This window comes from Oryctolagus cuniculus, chromosome 1 (genome assembly GCF_051225735.1).
Source record: "Oryctolagus cuniculus isolate XC-2025 breed Fujian yellow rabbit chromosome 1, ASM5122573v1, whole genome shotgun sequence".
NCBI classification, from domain to species: Eukaryota; Metazoa; Chordata; class Mammalia; order Lagomorpha; family Leporidae; genus Oryctolagus; species Oryctolagus cuniculus.
The window spans coordinates 51,238,988-51,262,122 of NC_142867.1; the positions used below are offsets into that span (position 1 = coordinate 51,238,988).

General features: G+C 40.7%; 1 long non-coding RNA gene across 1 annotated transcript in view; it reads right to left on the reverse strand.

The window, feature by feature from the left end:
• Positions 1-23,135, reverse strand: part of LOC149128390 (uncharacterized) — a 48,737-nt gene that overhangs the window by 20,845 nt on the left and 4,757 nt on the right. The window lies entirely within an intron of this gene.

Consider the following 23,135-nt stretch of genomic DNA (forward strand, 5'->3'; position numbering starts at 1 on the left):
AGGAGTGCAGGTACAGTGGGAAGAATCACTATATTCCTAATCACTATATTCCTAAAGTTGTATTTATGAAAAGCATTAAGTTTGTATTATTAAATAAAAGGTTTCTGGAAAAAGAAAGAATATAAATGAAATAATATTTAGATTTGGGAAATCTGAATAAAGTAGGGTCTGTAGCAGAAAGAAAGAAAGAAAGAAAGAAAGAAAGAAAGAAAGAAAGAAAGAAAGAAAGAGAGAGGAAGGAAGAAAGGAAGGAAGGAAGGAAGGAAGGAAGGAAGGAAGGAAGGAAAGAAGGAAGGAAGGAAGGAAAGAAGGAAGGAAGGAAGGAAGGAAGGAAGGAAGGAATAAACTCCTATGAAAAACTATTATGCTAACAAACTGGAAAACCTCAAAGAAATGGATAAATTCTTGGATTCACATAATCTACTAAGATTAAATCAAGAAGATATAGACAAGCTAAACAGATCCATACCAAAGACATTGATGCAGTAATCAAAAGTCTTCCATGAAGGAAAAGTCCAGGACCTGATAGCTTTACTACTAAATTCTGTTAATACATTCAAAGAGGAAGTAACTACAATACTCTTCAAACTATTCTAAAATATTTATTTATTTATTTTAAAAGATTTATTTATTTATTTATTTGAAAGTCAGAGTTACACAGAGAGAGATGGAGAGACAGAGAGAGAAGTCTTCCATCTACTGGTTCATTCAATTGGCCACAACATCTGGAGCTGTGCCAATCTAAAGCCAGGAGCCAGAAGATTCTTCTGGGTCTCCCAGGTGGTTGAAGTGGCCCAGGGACTTGTGCCATCTTCCAAAGCTTTCCCAGGCCATAGCAGAGAACCGGATCAGAAATGGAGCAGCCAGGACACAAACTGGCACCCATTTAGGATGTTGGCACTAAGGGTAGTGGCTTTACCTGCTACATCAAAAAAGCCAGCCCCTCTAAAATATTTAACAGGATCAAATTATGACAAACTCTTTTTATGAGGCCAATATTACTTTGATACCAAAACCAAAGACATGATAAAAAAAAAAAGTAAACTACAGGCCTGTATCCTTAACAAACATAGATGAAAAGATTCTCAAGAAAATACTAGCAAATCACATCTAAAACCGCATCAAAAAGATCATACATCACAATCAAGTGGGATTTATCCCCAAGATGCACGGGTGGTTCAACATTCACAAATCAATAAACATCATAAATCAAATCAATAAAATTAAAAACAAAAACCATATGGTCATCCAATAGATGCAGAGAAAGTGATAAGATTCAACACCCTCTTCACAACAAAAACTCTCTACAAATTGGGCATATAAGAAACACTCCTCAAAATTATTAAAGGCTATATATCACAAACCAACAGCTAATATCACATCGAATGAGGAAAAGCTGAAAGCCTTTCCCCGCAGATCAAGAACAAAACAAAGATGTCCACTTTTACCACTCTTGTTCAATACAGTACTGGAAGTTTCAGCAACAGCTATTAGGGAGGAAAAAGAAATAAAGGGCATCAAAACTGGAAAAGAGGAAGTCAAATCTTGTTTTCAGATGAAATGGTCATTTTTCTATTCAACTGTTGTTTATAGCCATTATCTATATTCCCACTAAACTACTTGTTAAATTTCTCATTTGGTGATGTATTAAGTCATTTTACTGTAATGTAAATTTAAAATGTTACCAAAAAACTAAAAAAAAAGAAAGAAAGGGAAAAGGAAGAAAGGTAGGAGGGAGAGGGGGGAGGGAAGGAGGAAGGAAAGGAATATCATTATGTTCTTAGAATTGTATCTAGAAAACACCTTGAATCTGTTTTTAAAAAACTAACTAAAAATTAAAATAAAAAATTTCAGATCTCCGAAGAGAAGACTTTCTCAAGGATTTCTGTATGACATTTCCAAGAGGTATCACCAAGGTCAAAGATGATTGAATGAGGAGTTGACAGTAAACTGGACTTTCTCCTGAGACTCTGGAAAGCACTATGAGAAAAAGGATTCTTTTTTTTTTTTTAAATCAGAGTTCAAGAAAGGTGGCATGCTCATTCTGGCCATGGGGACTGGGCACCAGGAGCAGGCACATGGAAGGAAGCTGCATGGGTTTCAATTGACTTTTTTTTTTTAATTTGACAGAGTTATAGACACTGAGAGAGAGAGAGACAGAAAGGTCTTCCCTCTGTTGGTTCACTCCCCAAATGGCTGCACTATGCCAATCCGAAGCCAGGAGCCAAGTGCTTCTTCCTGGTCTCCCATTTGGGTACAGGGGCCCAAGCACTTGGGCCATCCTCCACTGCCTTCCCAGGCCACAGCAGAGAGCTGGACTGGAAAAGGGGCAACTGAGACTAGAACCCAGCGCCCATATGGGATGCTGGCGCTGCAGGCGGAGGATTAACCAAGTGAGCCACGGCGCCGACCCCCTCTATTGACTTTCCTACTCCTGATTCAGGCCTTCCTGGGGCCTGGCTACTCTCTGGCCCTTGGGTTGCATTTGTCATCCCCCATACTTTGCAGTAAGTCATTTTTTGTTTAGGCCAGATCAAATTGGTATGTATTGCATCAACCAAGGAGCACCAAAATGTAGGATTTCCCAAATGCTGAATTTATGATTATTTCTCAAATACTTCACTCTTGTATGACTTCTCTCAGGATGTTTCTTTGACCTTCTTTGACCTGAAATTCACCTTTTCATCTCTGATTTCCTAGAATCTAGTGTAGTGTTTGGAACAACATAGGTGGTTACTATGGTAGACAGAATGATAGCCTCCCCAAAATGCTATTTCCTTATCCCAAGGACCTTTGTATACCTGATCTTACATGGCAAAAGAGACTTTGGAGGTGTGATTAATTTAAAGATCTTGACATGAGGAGATTATCCACAAGACTCAGCATAATTACAAGGATCTTTATAGGAGGGAGGCAAGATACTGAGAAAAAATGAGGAAAAAGGAGCTGTGACCACAAAACCCACTATTAGAGTGACGTGCTTTGAAAATGGAGGAAGAGGCTATAAACCAAGAAGGTACAAAAGGCAAGGAAACTGATTCTTCCTTGCAGACCCCAGAAAGTAAACAACTTTGTCAACACTTTGATTTTCGACCTTGACCACCAGAACTAAGAGAATAAGCATTTATTCTGTTGTTTTAGGCCATTAAGTTTGTGTTCATTTGTTACAGCAGAAGTACAAAACTAATATACTTATGCACTGACTCTTATGCACTGACTGGTTGTTGAATAGTTGAAGGAATGAATGCAAAAACAAACAAAAAACACCTCTGTGGAGTGTTTTTCTGCTTTTAGCCCTGATGCAAACTGAGCTATCATAAGTCCAGGTAGTAGCCAAATCTACTGACCTCCTGCCCCAACCCTCACTGGTTGGAGCCCTGCTGAGTTCTATCGATTCTTAGCCACCTACAATGGGCTACTGGGTTGCCCTTCGGAGTAGGGAGGTAGGCTACCCCGCCATCCCCACTGCGGAAGGGGCTCCATAGCTGCATCCAGACCAACGCCAGGCTGCCTTTTGAAGGCTGGAAAACAAGCAATATCATCTCTTTCTCTTAAGCCACAGGAAAAACTAAGGTCAAATTGTGATTATCTATGAAAGGTAAAATTTTAGGTGATTTTTAGTTTCATATTTGTTCTCTATGCTTTATAAGATTTCATATGAAACAAGTTCTGCCTAAACGCAAAAAATAAATGAGAAAAAAATTTTGTCCCAGGAAGTAAAAATCATCTTTTACACAGGCTTTCAAAATGCATGCCCACATCCATGACTGTTTTGTTTCTGAAAAACAAGTCAACAGTTTCAAGAACCATCCTGTTTTCAAAGGAAATGCATATTGAGATGAGAATGGAGTGTTATATGGGATTAGGCTGACTGTTTTTCTCTGGCTGTCTCCAATGATTCCATTCAGCATCCGCAGCCAAATGAGAACTCTGCATGTTGGCGGTGGAGGGGCAAACACACGCTCAGCAGGGGATGCAGGACTCTGGCCTTCGCAAAGATCTTTGTGGCATTATTTGCTTATTAGTTTATCTCAGGAGTTGGCAGACTTTTTCTGCGAAGGGAAAGACAGTAAATATTTTAAGCTTTGCAGGCTCTACAATCTCTGTCACAACTACTCAATTCTGTCACTCTTGTGAAGACAGCCATCAACAACATAAATGAAATAAGCATGGCTGTATTCCAATAAAACTTTTATTTATAGACATTGCAATCTGCAGTACCTATAATTTTCATGTGTCACAAACTTCCATTTATCTTTTGACTTTTTTCCAACCATTTAAACATGTAAAAATAATTCTTAGCTCACAGGTCATACAGAAACAGGCAGCAGATAGATTTTACCCATAATTGTAGCTGGCCAACTTCTGATTTATATGACCTCTTGTTTTACAAAGAGTTCAAATAGTAGACTTTTATTGTCAGTTATGTAATAAGGAATTTTCCTCATAAAAAGGTATTTGTACTGTTTTCAGAAACACATACCAAAGCCATTACTTTATTATTGCAAATATACTATAATTATGCCTACAAGTTTAGAATGTTTACATAATTAAAAGCTACTAACTACCAAAAACATTCAATGAATTTTTAGATACTTCATCTAATAAGATACCAGATAGGGATCTTAACGTCTGTTAAAAATAATAAGGGAGCACATTTTAAAGTTCATGAAAAACAGGAATTAAAATGTTCATTTTTGTGCAAAAAATTGAAGTCCATGCATAATTTTTTCTAAATATATATTTTCCATGGGCTTTATGAAGACCACTCATATGTTACATACATTGTGCTGTGTAAAAGTGAACCTATGTGCTTAGGAATTGCGATTTGGCAATGCAACTACCGTCTACAAAAAAGTGGACATAAAATGGTAAAACAAGAATGCCCCCAAGTGGCAGCAGCTAAAGGAGAGACTCTCAACCAGGAATCTTCTCACACTAAGGCAGGCAGAATTGAATACCTGAATTGCCACTGCCAAGGCAGAATGCTGATCCCCCAGAAACAGAGAGTTCAGATTAGAAGACAGGAAGCAAGAGGACCTGGCAAATAGAGATAGGTCATTCCTAGGGCAATTAGAAATTATGCTTTGTAAAGTATATTGGAGGTAACAATATTCCTTAGTGCAGTTGATAAATACCGGACTCTAAGTGAACTTTGAACAGGTTCATAAGCAGATTAAGAATGGATGCTCCAATAAAAGGAAGGGACAAGCCAGGGAAACAATACTCGTACGAACTTGTCCTGAAATTCAATGCAGTATGGCTTTTAAGTTCACAGACCCTGGAAGCATACTGCCTGAGACTGAACCCAGCTCTGCCACCTGCTAGCTGTGTAATTTAACCTTCTATGTCATCTCCATGCCATTTTTGAAGAAATGGTATCTATGACTGACAAAGTAACTAATACTCATATATTATAAATTTCCTAGAACAGTGCTTGGCACAGTGAGGGCTATATTAGTGTTAACTAGTATCAGTATAACTTTTTCAAACTTTTAACTTTCAATTCTTATTCCATGCCAGGTACAATGCCGAGACTTTGAGAGGGATTAACTCAGTTAATTCTATAACAGTCCTATGAGTTATACAATTATTTCCTATTTTATGGGTGACAAAATTGAGGCAGGGAAGTTACGTCAACCAAGAGCACCAAGCTAGTAAGCCTTAGCATTGCACTTGGGATCAAGTAGCCAAACTGTAGGGCTAGTGCCCTCCCTTCCTTGCCTCCCAGTGAAAAGGGGTAGCTCCAGGTAAGTATGACCTGAAAAGGAAAAACCCACGTCAACTGCTCTATCTTAGCTCTGGTATACCCACCTCAACATCTCTACTTAGAAATCTAACAGTCCTTGCAAACTGTCAAGATGAGATTTCAGTTTCCCCAAAACCTGCTCCTCCCATACTTTTCTATGTCTTGTTTAACAGAGATGCCATCTTTCCAGTTGCTCAGCCCAGACATTTGGGATCATCTTTGACCTCTCTCTCACTCCACACAGTCAATCTAACAACAAATTCCAGTTGGTTTTACCTTCTACCTTCTACCAGCTTCCATGCCCCATCACCTCCCACTGCTACGCAGCTCGTTGCAGTTGCTCTCACTGCTTCCTGCCTTGGTTGCTATGGGAACCTCTAACCTGTCTTCCTGCATCCTCTCACACCCTCTCCAGAGTTTCACAAAAGTCTATAATCAGCACAGTGGCCTGAATGCCCTGTGTCCCTTCCTTATTCTCTCTTGGTAGCATTTGTCACCTTCCATTATATAAAATTTACTTACATTCTACTAGAAGAGCGAGACAATAAGTAAGTGTCACACGGGGAGGAATTGTGTTTGTTCTGTACACTGTTAAAATATAGGTCACAACACATCACTTCTGTATACTCAAGATCCACCAAAGCTCCTCTTTGCACTCAGAGTATCAAAGACCTTGCCAACATACCAGCCATCTCTACACACTCCCTGCTCTAGCCTGTGCACACCCTCTGCATTCCACCTAGGACCCTTCTTCCCCCAGGAAAGCTCAAGCCTTACTCCTTTTCCTTCATTCCTTTCATACTTCAATGATTCCCTGGATAATTGCATTTCCTGGCTACTCAACCCAAAATTCAACCCCACCCTACTCACAGCATTTCCTGACCTTTTTCATTGTTTTTTCTTTTCTCTGTAGCACTACCTACCATTTGCATTTTATTTCATACACTTTTATATTGTACTTATTTATATTTTTATAGTATGACTTACCTCCTAAAATATGTATCTGTTTTGTGCATTGTTACAGCTGTAGCACCTAAAAGAGTCCTTTGCACACAGTAGAGACTCAATAAATATTAAATAGTAAATATCCAGAATGAATGAGTGGGTGAATAAGTTAATGAACTTGAATTAATGGCTAAGAAGTAGAAATGAGTATCAGAATCTCATTGTGTCATTGTCATGGTTATAGATGAACCCTGGACTTCAATCAAAATTTCAATCAACTTTGTTAAAAAGATTAGAGAAAGTAGTTTAGACCAGAGGCCAAAATGGGGGTTCCTTCTGAATTAGACGAAGGATTGACCTGACACAGCTGTCCAAGTAGAGATGAAGAATCTGAAACATAGAGAACAGAAACGCAGCCAGGCCTCCTGAGACAGGACTTGGCATCCTTTCCACACGCTGACTCCTTATCAGCAAGAAGCTGGAGAGAGAGAGGCAAGCTACTTTTCTGTTGCAGTGATCAGGCCCCTACTGAAGAAATCTGATTACTGCTGTGCTCTCCTCAGTGAAATCCATTAGCTAATTCACTCCTTCTGATGGAAGGAGCAAGTAGAAAGGAGAAGAGAGAAAGGAGAGGCCTGTCTCTAGCACTTCCTCGAGAAGATGCACACGTAATAATAAATTAAAATAAAGGGTGTGTGTTTGGCACAGCAGTTATGGCACTGGCACTGCTTGGGATACCTACTTTCCATATCAGAGTCCTACCTCTGCTCCCCATTACAGCTTCCACTAATGCCCACCCTGGGGGGCAGCAGCGATAGCTCAAGTCATTGGGACCCCACCACCCACATGGGAGACCTGGATTGAGCTCTGGGCCTCCTGATTTGGCCTGTTGCAACCATTAGGGGAATGAACTAATAGAGAAAGCTCGCTCTCTCTCTCTCTCTCTCTCTCCTTTTCAAATAAAATAAAAATATTTTTGTTTAAAAATAATAAATTATAAAAATAAAGTATTCTAAAGTCACTCATGTAAGTAAGGAAAACTCATTCTGGTTTCTCATTCCATAATGTAGGCTCAGCTAATCTCAGTTTAGCCTATTTTTATTTTCCATAATCCTCAGTTAAAGAATGCTCCCAGACATTATTATAAATAGATTTCTGGACTGACTGGACCCAACAATAGTTATAGTCAAGCTGCTTGTCCCTAATATGAATAATAAGAAAAATAATATCATGTAACATTAAATAAGCATTTGCCATATGCCAGGCACCATTCTAAGATCACTATAAATTGAATTATTTAAACTTAACTTGGACTGAGAGAGGCTAAGGAACTTATCCAAGTGTGCACACTTGGATGATGGAGAATGATTTCAGTCTAAGTCTGTCTGATGCCAAAGTCTATATTTTTTTTTTACAGGCAGAGTGGATAGTGTGAGAGAGACAGAGAGACAGGTCTTCCTTTGCCATTGGTTCACCCTCCAATGGCCGCCCCGGCCGGCGCGCTGCAGCCGGCGCACCACGGCCGGCGCACCACGTTGATCCAAAGGCAGGAGCCAGATGCTTATCCTGGTCTCCCATGGGGTGCAGGGTCCAAGCACTTGGGCCATCCTCCACTGCACTCCCTTGGCCACAGCAGAGAGCTGGCCTGGAAGAGGGGCAACCGGGACAGAATCCGGTGCCCCGACTGGGACTAGAACCCGGTGTGCCGGCGCCGCAAGGTGGAGGATTAGCCTGTTGAGCCGCGGCACCGGCCTCAAAGTCTACATTTTTACCACTTAACTTCTTGCAACTGTCCCCTAATCTCAAAACAAGGTGGTCCACCTCTTATAGGAGTCTCCCTTAGCCAAGATTTTTTTCAACCTAACAGACTAATTGTTATGGTCACACTTTCAGCAAATGTTCCTACCAAAGTCAATACCATGCCAGACCCTGTTGCTACAAATTAGGCTACCGCGGCCAGTTCTTGCTTCGGATTGGCACAGTGAGCCGGCCAGCCGTAGTGGCCATTTGGGGGATGAACCAACAGAGGGAAGACCTTTCTCTCTGTCTCTCTCTCACTGTCTAACTCTGCCTGTCAAAAGCAAACAAACAAACAAACAAATTAGGTCACCATACTAATTAAGAAGGGGTTTGATGAATTAAGTATCTTTATAGAAGGGAAATACAGACAGCAAGAGATCTTAACATATAAGATGTTGAAAGCATCATGGGTATTCTCTTTTCAGTAAAGACTGAGGAATGAGAAGGTGAAAATATCACTCTCTCAAGAATTTGACCCCTATTTATTTGAAAGAAAGCAAATATGCTCTGCATTGCCCTCAAGCAGCAATCCAAACCACAGTGAATTTGTTATAAGGAAGCTCATTTCAATTAGTAATTTTCAAGATATATTTATTCATTCACTTGATTATTTATGTAAGAGTTAGAATGACAGGAATAATGAAGCTGAGAGACAGAGAAAGAGAGAGATCTATCTGCTGGTTCACTCCTCAAATGGCTGCAAATAGTCCAGTTGGGGCTGGAATAGGCAGAAGCAAGGAGTCAGGGACTCCCTCCAGGTCTCTCACATGGGTAGCATGGGCCCAAGTACATGGGCCACCTTCTGCTGCTTTCCCAGGTGCACTAGCAGGAAAGTGGACCAGCAGTAGAACAGCCAGGAGTTGAGCCAGCACTCTAAGAAGGGATGCTAGCAGCTTAAGTGGCAAGTTAACATGCTGCCCCAAAACACCTGCCCCTCAATGAATAATTTTAATCAGCTTGCTTGAAAATGAAGCACCCCGCTTCTAGAAGAGTTTCATCACAGGCTGAGAGGGATTTTAAAAGAAGTAGTCTTTCATTAAGTGGGAGGTGAGCCTAGATCAAAAACATGCTTGTCTATTTCATTTTCACTGCTCAGGGTTGAATGAGAAGTCAGAACAGTATAGTAAATTCCTCAAAACGCTACATTCATTCACCTCCAAAGATTACATTTAAAAAAAAAAGATTTATTTATTTGAAAGTCAGAGTTACATAGAGAGAGAAGGAGAGGTAGAGAGAGAGAGAGAGAGAGAGAGAGAGAGAGAGGTCTTCTATCCACTGGTTCACTCCCCAATTGGCCACAACCACCAGAGTGATGCCAATCTGAAGCCAGGAGCCAGGAGCTTCTACCGGGTCTCCCACATGGGTGCAGGGGCCCAAGGACTTGGGCCACTTTCTACTGCTTTCCCAGGCCATAGCAGAGTGCTGGATCAGAAGTGCAGTAGCCAGGACTTGAACTGGCTCCCATATAGGATGCCAGCACTGCAGGTGGCAGCTTTACCCAGTACACCACAGTGCTGGCCACATGAAGACCACATTTTATTTTACTATTACATGCTTTCTAATTTCAAGATGTTAAATGTATTTAATTCACATTTAACATAGGTATAGTTGCTTAGTTATATGTTTGTTTATTTTAAGTGACTTTACTTGGTACATAAAAAACTGGTAACACTATCTTGATCACTAATTAAAAAAATTTTTTTGTTATAACCTATGCAATCTAAAAGTCTAAGGATCACTGGATTAGGTGAAAATAGGATCCCATGGTTCTGTGAGCTCTTTGACAAGGAAAACAATACGTGAATCTACGAAGCTTTATATCACTCATCTCACTTAATTCTCAAAGCTTTGTTGATTAGATAATGGTGATGTCTTTCCGAACGATATAACAGGTAGGTCATTTGCCCAAGGAAACACCAATGGAATAGTGAAGTCTGAAATCTGTACTGTTCTCCAGAACCAGGTCCCTCAGTTATTATGATAAGCTGCCCTTAAAATGTTCAACATGCCTTCCTCAAGTCAAAAAAGGAATAAATAAAAGCAAAGAAAAGAAATAAGGGCCCGGTGCTGTGGCACAGTGGGTTAATGCCCTGACCTGAAGCGCTGGTATCCCATATGGGCGCCAGTTAGAGACCTGGCTGCTCCACTTCCTGTCCAGTTCTCTGCTATGGCCCAGGAAAGCAGTAGAAGATGACCCAACTCCTTGGGCCCCTGCACCCACATAGGAGACCCTAACGAAGCTCCTGGCTCCTGGCTTCGGATCTGCAGAGCTATGGCCATTGCGGCCATCTGGGGAGTGAACCTGCAGATTGAAGACCCCTCTCTCTCTCTCTGCCTCTCCTCTCTCTGTGTAACTCTGTCTTTCAAATAAATAAATAAATATTTTTAAAAAAAGAAATAAAATGCTGGAGGTTTATAGTGGTACTGTGAGTTAAGCTGCTGTTTGGAATGCTTTCATCTCATATCAGAGCACCAATTCAAGTCCCTGCTGCTCCACTTCTGATTCAGCTCCCTGCTAATGCACCTGGAAAAGCAGTAGAAATTGACCCAAGTGCTTGGGACCCTGACACCCATGCTGGGGACCCGGATGGAACTTCAGGCTCCTGACTTCAGCCTGGCCCAGCCCTGGCCATTGCAGCCATTTCATCTGGGGAGTAACCCAGTGGATGAAAGCTTCTCTCTCTCTCTCTCTCTCTCTCTCTCTCAATATCTCTCTCTCTGTCACTTTTTCAAATAAATAAAAATTTTAAAAATAGAAATAAAAATCTTATCAAGAATAAAAGAAAACTTATTTAACTGGATGAAGGATTTCTATCCATGAATAATGCATTAATGATAGAACATTAGAAGCATTTCCATTAATATCAGGATTAAGAGAAGAAAAACTTCCATGGTCGAAACATTTCAGTATAGTAAATAATATAGTGAGTCAATAAAAATAAAAGAGGTAAATATTGGAAAGCAAGAGAAAGCATCATTATTTGCGATATGTTTTTCTGCCTAAAAGAGAATCAAGTGTCAAACTATTAACACTAATAGAGCTGGCACCGTGGCTCACTAGGCTAATCCTCCGCCTTGTGGCACCGGCACACCGGGTTCTAGTCCCGGTTGGGGCGCCGGATTCTGTCCTGGTTGCCCCTCTTCCAGGCCAGCTCTCTGCTGTGGCCAGGGGGTGCAGTGGAGGATGGCCCGAGTACTTGGGCCCTGCACCCCATGGGAGACCAGGATAAGTACCTGGCTCCTGCCATCGGATCAGCGCGGTGCGCCAGCCGCAGCGCGCCGGCTGGGGCGGCCATTGGAGGGTGAACCAACGGCAAAGGAAGACCTTTCTCTCTGTCTCTCTCACTGTCCACCACTCTGCCTTTCAAAAAAAAAAAAAAAACACTAATAAGAGTTGAAAGATGCCCAGATAAAAAATTAATTGGGATTCCTATTTACCGACAATAAAACCTTAAAAGTTCCAGATTCAACTCTGCCACTGGTTCACTATTTCCCTTGCCCTTCCTCAGACTCAGTCCCCACCTTTAACAAAGTTTTGGATGAACTCCCTCACCAGCTATAACACTGCCTCTTCTGTGCTGTCATTAGCCCTTCCTTCCAAATCCCTCCGTGGCTCAAGGAACATTTTAGAAGAAAGGAAGATCAGCCATGGGAGGTTTTCCTTTGCGCATGTTCACCAGAATACAGGTGTTACCTTTACAAACTTTCCTGGGTTCTCTAATATGCTATATTTTTTCCAGCAAAATCATTGTTCCCATTGTTTGCTACACTGCAAAATTGTCAAGGAATTTTGTGCATCATAATGCTGAGGTTTCAAACAGAGTGAGCAGTGTGAAAATTAAGAGAAGCCAGAGGGATAAGAAGGATTCTCATTTTGCTTTGGGGAATAGTGCCTGATCACCCCTTTTGGCGGGGGGCGGGCGGAGCTCCCTTCCATGGTACAGGTAACAATGGTGGGTCTTTGATTCCAGAACAGCCACAAGACTGGGGCTGAGTCATGAAGCAGCACACACCCTTCAGTTCCATTCCTAAGATGGAGAATGGATTCGTAGTTGTCTTATCTGTGTGTGCTGCTACAACAAAATACCACAGAGTAGGTAATTTGTACAGAACAGAAATTTTATTTTTAAATATCTGGAGTCAAGGAAGCTGAAAATCGAGACTCCAGCAGACTCAGTGTCTACCCAGGGAAACGGTCCACTTCCAATGCAGCACCTGGCTGCTGCAGCCTCCTGAGGCAGGAGATGTCCACACGGGGCCAAAGGCTGAAGGGCAAGCTAGGGAAGTCTCACAATGCCATTTTAAAAAATATGTTTATTTATTTATTTGAAAAGCAGAGTTACAGAGAGGCAGAGGCAGAGAGAGAGAGGTCTTCCATCAGCTGAGTCATTCCCCAAATGGCCACAATGGCCAGAGCTGGGCCAGTCTGAAGCCAGGAGGCTGGAGCTTCTTCTAGGTCTCTCACATGGATTCAGGGGCCCAAGGGCTTGGGCCATCCTCTGCTGCTTTCCTATTAGCAGGGAGCTGGATCGGAAGTGGTTCAGCCAGGACTCAAAGAAAGCCCATATGGGATCCCAGCACTGCAGGCAGCAGCTTTACCCACTATGTCACAGTGCCAGCACCAACTATGCCTCTTGTTTAAGAGCCCCAATCCTCAGAATCAGCCCTAAAGGCATTCCGATCTGGCTGAAAAGCCCATGAGAGTATTTCAGGCATGGAAAGCCAAGACACTCTGGCAAAAAAAAAAAAAAAAAAACTAAATGAAAGATCTCTGTGAGTGAGATCCCAGTGGAAAGAACGGGTCTTCAAAGAAGGAGGTACCTTTCTCTGAAGGGAGGAGAGAACCTCCACTTTGACTATGACCTTGTCTAAACAAGATAAGAGTCGGAGAACTCAAGGGGCTTCCATAGCCTTGGAAACTCATGACTGGTGCATAGGGAGATTACTGATGCCATAAACAGGAGTGTCAATTTGTAAAGTCAACAACAGGAGTCACTATGCACTTACTCCTCATGTAGGATCTCTGCCCTTAATGTGCTGTACATTGAGACTTAATGCTATAACGAGTACTCAAACAGTATATTTCACTTTGTGTTTCTATGGGGGTGCAAACTGTTGAAATCTTTACTTAATGTATACTAAACTGATCTTCTGTAAAAAAAAAAAAAGAAGAAGAAGAAATTATCAATTCCCAACTTGACTCTCACTGGGATTAAACATGACAATAGGTCTGATCTGATTTCATCATCATTTAAAAAATCATCTATTATTTTTCACTTTATGTTTCTGTGTGGGAGCAAACTGTTGAAATCTTTACTTAATGTATGCTAAACTGATCTTCTGTATATAAAGAGAATCGAAAATGAATCCTCATGTGAATGGAAGGGGAGAGGGAATGGGAAAGAGGAGGGTTGTGGGTGGGAGGGACGTTATGGGGGGGAAGCCATTATAATCCATAAGCCGTACTCTGGAAATTTATATTCATTAAATAAAAGTTAAAAAAAAAAGAGCCCCAATTCCGTGTCCTGAGGAATCCTCATAGTCCAATAACCTCTTACAGGCACAACCTTTTAATACTTTCATATTGACAACATCTGTGTTTCAGAGGAGTCACATTCAAGACACAGCCGCAGTAGAATTTTCAGTGTCTAAACTCAATCTCCATCACTAATGCGCCCTGTATGTGTGTGCTGCGTGTGCATTCAACAGAAACACAAATGTTAGGAATATGCATGTCTTAAATTCTACACATCATCTTAGTAAAGATTCAAACTGCCAACCTGGTAGAATGGCAAAATTTTACCTCAGTCATGTATGTTCCCTAAACCTCAACCATAGTATCAGCTTCTACAAACAGGTTCTCCAGAAACAGAATCTGTGAAAGTCATTTATTCAGAAATATCACCAAGAAAACTGGTAAGAAAGTGAGACAGAAAATAGCCTAGTAAGAGTTCTATATCAAGAAAAGTCCCTTCACTGGTGCTGTGGTATAGCGGGTTAAGGTGCCATCTGCAGTGCCAGCTTCCCCTGTGGGCACCGGTTCAGGCTGGCTACTCCACTTCCAATCTAGCTCCCAGCTGATATGCCTGGGAAAGTGGAGGACGGCCCAAGTCCTTGGGCTCCTACAGCCACGTGGGTGCTCCTGGCTCCTGGCTTCGGATTCTGGCTGTTGCAGCCATTTGGGGAGTAAATCTCTCTCTCTCTCTCTCTCTCTCTCTCTCTCTTTCAAGATTTATTTGTTTATTTGAAAGGCAGAATTGCAGAGAGAGAGAGAAGGGAGGAATGGAGGGAGGGAGGGAGGGAGGGAGGGAGGGAGGAAAAGAGGAAGGAAGGAAGGAAGGAAGGAAGGAAGGAAGGAAGGAAGGAAGGAAGGAAGGAAGGAAGGGAAAATGTCCCCTAAAGGTGGGCATTTAGCCTAGCCATCAAGATGTCTATGTCTCATATCATACAGAGTATCTGAGTTCAACTCTCCTGACTCGGGTTTCTTACTCCAAGTTCCTGGTAATGCATGCACTAGGAAACAGTGAGTAATGGCTCAAGTAACTGAGTTCCTGCCACCCATGTAGAAGAGTGGGTCAACTTTCCTGATCCTGGATGTGGCTTTGCCCAGCCCTGCCTGTTGCAGGCATTTGGGGTGTGAACCAGAGGATGGGGGATGGGAATTTGATCTCTCTGTCTCTATCCCTCTCTTTCTCTCAAATGAAAAATTGTTTTTAATTTAAAACAAAAAGCAAAGTCCCTTTTATGATTCAATTCCACATGGAGATTTGGAGACCACTTAGATCATGTCTGTCCTGCTCAAGAGCAAAGGAGCTAGAATATTTCTATTTCCTACACCAATTAGTCATTGATTAAGAACTGACACTGGGGACTGTGAATTACCAAAAACAACTGAATTTCTGTGTGAACAGTTTCCAAAGATTGGAGGGCAGCACCTACCAACAAGATGCAGCAGTGTGATGTATGAGAGAATTGTAAAAGAGACAAGGAGACACAGGCAGAGCACCAGCAAAGTCAGCCAGCCTAGCCCTGGTGCTGTTTGGATCCACTCATGCCTCACACCAAGTTTATTCCAGTGTTTCTTCAAAGGGAATCACCATTGCATTCACAATTCTAGGAAAAATTAAGACTTCAGGAGCAAAGAGTTGATGCAGTAAGCTAGAACACCTTGTCTTTTTCTGTGCCACTGTAATAAAATCCCTGAGACTTATAAAGAAATTTATTTTCTCATATTTCTGGAGACTGAGGAATCCCAGACCAAGGTGCAGGCAGTTCAGTGTCTACATGGGACTGAGGACTGCTCTCTCCTTCCAACATAAGACCATCTCACTGCATCCTCACATGGAGGACAGGCAAAAGGAACACTAATGCTCCATCCTCATACAGGAGAAGCGATAGAAACGCCAGGCTGCTCTCTTAAGCCTCTTTCATAAGGGCATCAATCCCATTCACAAGGGTGGAGGACTCATGACTTAATCACTTTCCAAAGCCTCTACTTTTTGATGCCACCATCTTGGTGTTCGAGTCCCAACCTATGAATTTTAGATTTTCTTCATATTTGTCCAGCACTTCTGCTGGTCTGGATTGCTTTCTTGGTGTAGTGATCCTGATTGTCACGCTGAGCAACCTGAGACTCTAGTGATGTTCTTGTTGAATCATCTTTGTTGCAACTCCTAGTCACAAGTAAAACTGGATTGCAAACACCAGGCAATGGTCTAGTGGATCCCATGGGTACCAGATACACTCTTTTCCTTCCATTCTGTAGCATCAATCCTATCTCTTATGGAGGTCAGAGTTAACCATAGTATTGAATCTTTTCAAAACTCTATTGTTTTACTTGCAAAAGTAGACAAAAATTACCAGACAGCATTCATAGTGTTATGCTTGGAAGAACACTGACTGTGCCCCAGGTGGATGCATACTTTCCCTCCTAGGAAACTGGGTTGAAATACACACTGAGCCTGAAGTGGTTGGGACAAGAAACAAATTTTCCAAGTGAGTCACTGGGTCTGAGAATAAAAGGCACCTCTCTTATTTCCAACCATGGTTCCAGCCTCCCTATATCCTACCTATCAGATACTTAGCCTCATATAGTGGTGAAATTCCTAGATATCCAAAAAGAAATAGTTTGGAACAATAGTCCAAGTATAATATATAGTGCAAGGTACAATAACTTGCCCTTGATCCTGAAGGGATGCCTCAGCATCTTCCAGATCACAAGATCTTAAAAACTCACCGAAGTGGCATACCCTTAAATGCTTGTAGAATTTTATCTCTCACCCACTGGAGCATATATCCATTACATTGCCATTTGGAACATTTACCAGTTGCAACTCATCAGGGCCAAATAACAGAATGTCATCAAGAGATCAAGCCAGTGTGATGGTCTACAAAAGATCAGGTGATCAAAGTCCCTTCTGACTACTACATTGTGACAGAAGGCTGGAATAGACCAGAGAGAAAGTTCATAAATGTGCAACATTGTGCATCTCATCAATGAAAACTGCTTCTGAGTCTCTTCATTTATGGGTATTGAAAAGAATATATTTGCTAAGTCAATGGCTTCACAGCAAGTACCAGAAGTGCATGTCTTAATCCTTGAGGATCCCTGTAAGATTTATTTTGAAGAAAGAATCTCATACCTTTAAAAACATTTTTAAATCACTATATTAGGGGCAGGCATCTGACACAGTGGTTGAGGTGCCACTTGGGACACCCACTTCCCATATCAAAATGCCTAGGTTCAAATCGTGGCTCTGCTTCTGATTCCATCTTCCTGCAAGGCACATCCTAGTAGGCAGAAAGTCATAGTTCAAGTACTTGGGTCCCTACCACCCACATGGGAGACCTGAATTGAATTCCTGGCTCCTGGTTTTGATCTGGCACAGCCATGGTTATTGAGAGTATTTGAAAAGTAAACCAGTAAATAAAAGAATTCTCTGTCTCTACACCTTTTAAATATATAAATAATGAGTGCCTGGATTCAAGTCCTAGCTCCACTATATACCCACCGACTCACCCACCTATACATTAAATTAAACTTGTTGATTACATAATTAAGATCTTAAATAGACTTTTCTTGTTTATGTAATCTATCAAGAACTAATACACATTTGTGTTTAAGTTTCTCAGTAATATTGTGTTTTATCAATTTCTGTTATATTTTCAAGGATCCCAATTGAACAGATATGTAGTGGAACCAAAATTTCGTATCTTTAAATTGTTCCCTGAGTAATTCTAATGATAATCCTTTAACACTATGAGTGAAATTGGTTTATTCATTCAACAAATATTTACAAGCATCGAGAACCCTCTCTACCTCAGCATCCTAGATATATATTCAGCAGTGAGATAGGTCAAGAAACAACTTGTGATCTATGTGATTTATATATACAACTCACAAAACATAATAAAACTATGAAAAACAGTAAGTTAATATTGGTATATTATTTATGTCTAAAAGGTGAGCTTTCTCTTTCTTCTCTTCTTACCCTAGTTTTCCCAGTAACTTTTCCATTTTACCCTATAATAAAATCTCTTACTAGAATCCCTGTTTTCATTAATTTCTTTGAAAATAAATGGCTAGAGTTGAATTTTTTCCTGTTTCCTAGAGTCAATATTCCAAAACACTATTTCTAGTTGTCTTTTTGCATGAACTGTCCATTTAATTTTTTTGCTTTAAAATCCTCTTATGGTTTCCACGCTGAGTATTTTCCTGCATATTTCTCTCTTAATTTAAGTCTAATATTTGTCCCCTTTTTGTATGGGTGGAAGCCCCTTGACTCTCCTTCCTATTTACTCAAGGATTATTTTAATCTTACCATTAGCCCTGGACTAAAGAGATGGATTTACTTTTACAGTAAATGTTCTCTCTTCTCTGCAGCTGCCTATGATGAATGGGTGGATCAGTGGGTAGGGAGCTGCATCTCTGTGAAGCTGCAGACTGGGAAATCTGACTCTGCACTTTCTGTCGGAATTTATTGAAAATCTTTCTTATCACTCATTTTGTGTTATCTCCTATGCCAGGAGGGCATCCCTTAAATTTGGATTCATTTCACTACTTCTGAGTTAGAATATATTCGCAATACTGAGACTTCTCTTTAGTGTGCATTTAATTTTATGAATCAATACTATTATTTCTAGCCCAGCTGCAACAGAGGTTCACCAACAGACTTCTAATGATTAGAAAGTCTGCTTAGAAAAACATAATGGCATTATTTAGTCACATAGTTTCCCTTCCAGCCTCTCCACTACTCCAGGTAAGGTGTTTTCCACCCTCCTTCCTGCAGCACACTCATGGTGCTGGTATTCTTCCTGTGGTTGAGACACTACCACCCGGGTTCTGCACCATCTCTACAAACTTCCCACAGTCCAGACCACTGTGCGAATGAGTAGGAGACTCATGTGCCTGCCCTGGCATCTGTTATACAGAGACTGCATTAGGAGGATGAAGCCTGCTCCAGTTTTCAGCACTCATGCAGTTTTCTTCATTGCTTCTCTTGCTCCTTTCAGTAAATAGCAGGCATGGATAAACGTGTACTTACACCACCATCCTTCCCATTAGTCCCATTAATTTTATAAGCAGAAACAAGCAAAAAGCCTTTTTTTGTTTTTGAAAGCAAAAGCCATTTTAAAAAGTTATTTGATGGTAGTTTTAATGCCAGGAAATGGGTTTCTCTACTGACAGACTGATTTTCTTCTGAAAATGTAGTCAGTGTGTTTATTATCATTTTTATCCCATGTAGATAAAACGAGGCACCTTAAGCATTTTACTGAAGACACTTCCTGCCTTTAAGCTCCCCTTACAGCTCATGACAAACCTTCCATAAAAAGAACACTTCTGAGCTTGTTGCTCTCTGCAGTCCACTCTGTACTGTACTCCTCATCCCGTTTGTCAACCATATTTCTAATCCTGCTTCCGACTGCTTAAAGAGGTAACTTAAAAGTGTGTTATTAAATCCAACATATTTTGTCATAGCCTGGTGGTAGTTTATAGCTGATTTGTAATGATCAATACAGCTGAGCCAGATTTGTAACTGAGTTTAGCCTCAGCTCTTCAAAACCTTTTTCTCATTGTTCCCAGTTTCCCTAATCAAACCACTTAGAGAATTAACAACAAAAATGAAATCTCTGAAGGTCATTAAGCACAAGAGTTTGAAACCTGGAAATTTTTAATTGGCATATTTAATACAGAAACTCAATTCTCCTTAGTAGGTTATATGCTATATTAAATCATCTATGGTAACTCATTTACAAATATCACATTGGGAGTTGGAATTGAGGGATGAGAAAGAGAAAAAATCAAATATTTTGACAGATAAATCTTTTTTAGTTTTTGGTTTTGGGCATGCAACTAACAAGAGGAACAACTCCTACACATTCCCAGTGATCTGACTTATTTTTAGGTCACAGGACCGCTCTGAAAAGTGTGTGGAAGAGAGTTCACCTGGAGAGGAGAACTAATTAGTTCCTGGGAGTCACACAGGATGGCTTCACTATCCAAGCTTGTGGGTTTTGTTCCTGCTTGTAATTTTATACATAAATCTGAGCTGGCAGACCTCAACTTCCCAATAAATGATAGAGAAGCCAGAAAGCCATATTTACTTAATTTAGAGGGAAAAAAAACTGAAAAAAAAAATCATGACTATCAAGCACACTGTATACCCAAACACACTGATGAGAAAAGCCATAAAAATATTCATTTACAATGGTAGGTACACCTTATCCATGAACAGTTTACTTGTATCTGCTTCTTGGTAGCTGATTCATCAGGAGATAAATTTAGAAATTTAAAAATTGCTTGGCAAGTAGAGAGAGTATATAAATCAGATAGAAATTTGATTGAAGCCATGATAAACCCTGGTTTTAGAAATCTATGTCCTAAAATAGTGATGTAAGTAACAATTTGGTGCTGCTCCATTTTCTAGACAGTCCAAAGTCATCCTTCTTACATCATGTTTACTGTATTTCATGATGACCCTCTCCATTCTTTTGACACATCTTCTTTTAAGCACATTAATATTATCAAATCTTCCTCCATGTGCTTAAAAGATAGGTACCAACCCTGGTGTATTGATTTTATCAGTAAAACTCCAAATACTGGGAGAAGGCACTGCTACTGGGAGCACTACATAGTACTGGAATAGTGTGCCCTTCACTAGATTTAATTACTTCTTTTTAAGACATATGTTGGCTAATAGATTCCTAAAGTCTTGCCTTCACATTTTAGCACTGTGCAAAAAGGAGGCAAGGAAAGGATCTCAATATTTTCTCTTCTCAGCTGATTCCATGTCTCCTGAGATTATTCACAACCACGGAATTCCGGGGACAGGCTATTGGAGCTTTTGAAATCTTCCTCTTTGTGGACTGTTCTTGAATTGCTACCATGGAAACAGACATCTCATTATTTTTGAACAGGCCAGCTTCAGTTTAAATTAACTGCCATAAAAAAAGAAGAAATTCTTTTTTTGTATGAACAAAGCAAAATAATGTGACTTCAGTCAAGTTAAGCTCTATTCACAACCATAGGTCAAGATAAAATTTTCAAAATTTTTGAATCACTCCAAATCACATGACTGCAGGGTATCATTTATATCCTAACAATTTATATATCACTTTGCATGTGAAAAGCCCATAAAATTCCCACAGCATCATGGAATTGCCATAACATCCTGGTGAATGCATACATTAAATATGCTGGATATTGCATGTAGCACAACACAGTACTTTCCAAATATTCATTGTTCTGTGTTTTCCACCAACTTTTAAAATGATGCCTGGGATCTGGTGGAACATCAGTACATAGGGAAAGGACAGATGCACCAATGCATGAGAATCTCAATGGCTGCTTACATGACACTAGTGGCAATATCACTTACTCAGTATCAGAAATTTACCACAGCACATGCAGACTCTTGAAACCTCTGAAATAATTTCTGGGGTCCTTTTGCATAAACCGATGGCAAAAAAAGGGTCCTTACCTTTGTATAATCTCAAGATTGGAAGTTATACCAAATATAAATTTTTTTGTTCAGATTTAATCATTTTCAAACAACTTGAAAAACTCAAATATTCCAGTAACTTCTTTCTACTGGTAGCAGGAAGGATTTTCAAATTGCTTGAAGGTGGGGTGTGTCAAGTGGTAGTTAAGGCCTCTGTGAGACTGTAGTTGCCATGGGGAAAGAAACAACATCTCTCCTCATTAAAACACAAAGTCTAGTACATTGTGTCTAGTACATTAGCTAGAACATTAAGGGTACTCAATAACTATTGTAGAATAACTATTGAGGGGACGGTGCCGTGGCACAGGTTAATCCTTCGCCTGTGGTGCTGGTATCCCATATAGGCTCCGGGTCTAGTCCCAGCTGTTCCTCTTCCAATCCAGCTCTCTGCTGTGGCCAGGGAAAGCAGTAGAAGATGGCCCATGTCCTTGGGCCCCTGCACCCGTGTGGGAGACTGGGAAGAGGCACCCGGCTCCTGGCTTTGGATCGGTGCAGCTCCAGCCATTGCGGCCATTTGGGGAGTGAACCAACAGAAGGAAGACCTCTCTCTCTGTCTCTCCCTCTCATTGTCTGTAACTCTAGCTCTCAAATAAATAAATAAAATCTTAAAAAAAAAAATAATACCTATTGACTCCCTGAATACATGATATCTCTTGGGCATGTTCTATTTACAGATTTAAGGATTGAAATCAAGTTGAGCTTCATTTTAAGGGCCTTTGAACCCATATGGAACAAGTATAATGACCACACACAGGCTATCATTGTCCCAATGGAGTCAACTTTTCTCTAAACTGGATTTCCAATTCCTTTAACCTCCTTTTATATGATATGACTTACAATGTCTTCACTCTTAGGTTTGACATTCAGAATCAATATAACACAACAGTTTAGTTTAGAATAAAATATGAGTGCCATTTATCTTGTCATTACTTGCAATATTGTAACTTAAAATTGCATTAACTCCTTTGACAACATTTAGTCTCAACTTCAACTGACAGAAAGCCAACTCAAATGAGCTTAAATAAAAAGAAAAAGTCATTAAAAAGATAGGATATTCTGAAGGGAGAGTAAAAGAAACTATTTTTAAAGAACTTTGTATAGAGACCAATAATTGTGACTAAAAATTTTATTTTACCACAGAGGCAAAACGGCCTGAGAAAAAATTAGAACAAAGGCTTGATTCATTCCAGGACTCTTCTGCTGAGAGAGCCAGGGACTGACAGGTGGTATATCTCATATGTCAATAACAGAAACCATTAACTCTCTTCTTCTATATCTTCTATAGCTGAGTGACAAATCCTGGGGACAGATTTTGGCTTGCCACACTTTATCAGGTCACCTGAGTCAGCTGACTACAGGTAACTTCATTCAGATATGAATAGCAGAGACCCAACACTCTGCATTATTGCTCTCAGAGAGCAGAAGTGATTGTCAGACCACTGCCCCAGTCAGCACCTAATAAACTGTCACATTGCCAACATCTTGAAATCAGGAGGGCCGGCACCGCAGCTCACTAGGCTAATCCACCACCTGCGGCGCCGGCACACCGGGTTCTAGTCCCAGTTGGGGTGCCGGATTCTGTCCTGGTTGCTCCTCTTCCAGTCCAGCTCTCTGCTGTGGCCCAGGAAGGCAGTAAAAGG